Source organism: Tupaia chinensis, unplaced genomic scaffold (genome assembly GCF_000334495.1).
Source record: "Tupaia chinensis unplaced genomic scaffold, TupChi_1.0 Scaffold000354_1, whole genome shotgun sequence".
NCBI lineage: Eukaryota > Metazoa > Chordata > Mammalia > Scandentia > Tupaiidae > Tupaia > Tupaia belangeri.
In genome coordinates, this window is record NW_006159849.1 from 10,012,575 (window position 1) to 10,015,490 (window position 2,916).

The following is a 2,916-nucleotide window of genomic DNA, read 5'->3' on the forward strand; positions in this document are numbered from 1 at the left end:
TTGCTGAGAAATCAGACAATGTCTCTTAAAATTGGCATTGGTCAATGTAAGCCATAATGTCCATACCTAATTTCAAAGGCAGACAGAGAAGTACAATCCAAGTTAGGCTTAGAAGTGGAAAGAACTATTGGGTCATCAGAGAAGTCATGACAGATTTTTGCTTAGAAAAAGAGAAAAATACATCAATATTATTCCAATGACCCAAGAGAAATATTTAATAACAATTTAAATATTTATCACAATCATTCTAATGCTTAAATGTCTTTAAAGAATATACTTTGCCTTAAAATTTATTGTCCTCGGCCTGGCATTCAAAACCCTTAAAAAGGGGCCAGCAAGTGGCATGGTACTTAGGAGTGCTGAACTTCCACATGGCTGACCCCGGTTCAAGACCCAGACTTGGCAGGTTGCTTTCTCACTTTCCTTCTCTCTCTCATTCTTGCTCTGTTTTTTTCTGGCCAAATTAAAATAAGTAAATAAATACATAAATAAAGCTAAATAAAATCATTCTTTTACAAAAAACCCTTATAAAGACCCCCAATCTCTAATTTCAGCTTTATTTCTCCTTCATTGTTGCCACAGATGTATGCCCCAGCTACAAGGATTTTACTACTTGGAATTCTCTGTCATGACATACCTTTTTTTTTTTTTTGGAGAGATTTTCACTGTAGGGCGCGTGCGCTCGCCAGACAGACAGAGAGAGACATAGAGACAGAAAGAGAGAAATCATCCCCCAGGGGGGATGGTCACGCCGCAATCCCTTCTCCTCTCGGGATCTTGGGCACGCACGCACACGCGCCCGGCATGAGTTTTAAGCCACCGGGTCCGGGACACGAACCACGGTCGACTACGTGGGAGTCCAGCGACATAGCCATTACGCTAATTATTAAGCCATTATTTTTTTAGCCTCCAGGTATTTGTGCACACTGTTCCCTCTACCAAGGACAATCTTTGATCTTACTCATTCTCCCAGGTTTGATTTAAAAGTCACTTCCTCTTTGAAGCCTTTGCCTTAGATAGAATTAACCCCTCCATCTGTGATCACACTTCATTTTAATTTAACGCATTCCTTCACTTTTTTTTTTTCAAGAAAGAAACCACATTACAGGCACTATGCCATAAAAGGGAAAAGTGTACAGCTGCAGTCCTTGAAAGTTTATTGTCAGGTTGGGAAGAAAGAAATGTAATAGCAGTTACAATGCAGAATTACACATTACAGGAGCCCATGGCACTGGACTACTTCCATGAGACTATGACAGTTAAGCTGACATCTGAAGGGGGAAAAGAAAAAAAAAAACAAGTATTGACCAAGGAAAGAGGTGGACGGAGAAAGATCCTGATAGAGAAAAGCATGAACCAAAGCCTCACAGGAGAGAGAACTTGGAATAAGATTGGAGAATTGAAAGTATGTACTGTCCCACGTGGCTAACCATGGTTGGCGTCCTGGACCTGGTGGCTTGCTATCTCACGTTCCCTCTCTCTCTCTGTCTTTCTCTGGTCAAATTAAAAAGTAATAATAATAACAAAGAAAATTAAATAAATAATTATTTACTCCCCCAAACAATGTACTTAAATACAGGGTAAATATGTGGCATACACTATAAAGTGAATGGAGGACTAACCACAGATCTTGAATTAAAGAACAAGACACTATCATTTCCAGCTTTCATGAGTCATCACAGTAACTAGTTTCTTAATTTGGCCTCCTTAACCTATTGGTTGTTGAGAGGGTATTCCTCTTTTTCTCTTCATGCTTTTGTTTTCCTTATGCATTTTTATTAGTATTCTATGAATATTAGCATAATCTAATATTGTTATTTAATACTGTTATTAAATTATACTAATTTTGGTTATAACTCTTTTGGTTAATATTAAAACAAATTTTAATCATTTTGTATTATTTTGTTTATGGTATATCTACAAAGAGTACATAATTAACCCAGATATTTTAGTATCCAATATTAGAAATGTGAGTTTAGCTGTAACTATTTTTCATAATCATTGGTTCACTTACATTGATTTCTACCATGTTACTTTACATTGCTTTTTTTTTCCGTTCCTTTTGTTTTTTAACTTTTGGCTATTTTTCATTAAATAGATCAATTTCATAAACTCCTTTCTTTTCACTTTCCAGCTTAGGTATTATGCATTTAGCATTTATTTTTAGCATACAGTCTTCCATTTGTAATATGCTGACAAAGTCGAAGTTAATCAGAATCTCTTTTCTCTATTGAAAAAGACAAGGAACTTAGGACACAGTCATTTCCTCCCATTTCCTCTGCCTCATGAAATATTATTGTGGAATATTTTACTTCCAGCTTCTTTTTGAACATAAACACAAAGAGAATTATCCTTACTTTTATGAAAAGTACTTCTAAAAATTATGTCCTGTATTTTACTACTTCTTTTGTTCGTCATTGCTTCCTGAACTTCTTCACTTCACTCTGCAATCATTTTTCTTCTTCTTAGAGTCCCCAAAACTGTTTAGGGAGCTAGCCTCCGACCTGGGCATCTGGGGCTCCAGCCCTTCTGATGGTCTCTCTGGCTCTCCATCCACAGCGCCTATCCCCAGAGCCCATGAAGACACACCCGCCTGTGCATGCATCTTTGGTCTTTCTCTGGATATGTTCCAAAGAACCAAGACCCTGGAATTTCTTTCCTGAATAGGAAATCTTAGCAGCGGGCTTTCAGTATAGCTTTTGATCCCCATGAAACTTTATATCCTCTTCATTGATAACTAGTTCAGTCTTGGTTTTCAACAAATACAAACTTTCCTTTATTCATTTTGAACTCCTCTGTGTGTGTGTGTGTGTGTGTGTGTGTGTGTGTGTAATATAAAAACATATTTTGACCTAGCCAATGTGGTGCAGGTGCTATCCATGAAGACAATGGAAGAATGACCCCAAACCATTCCCG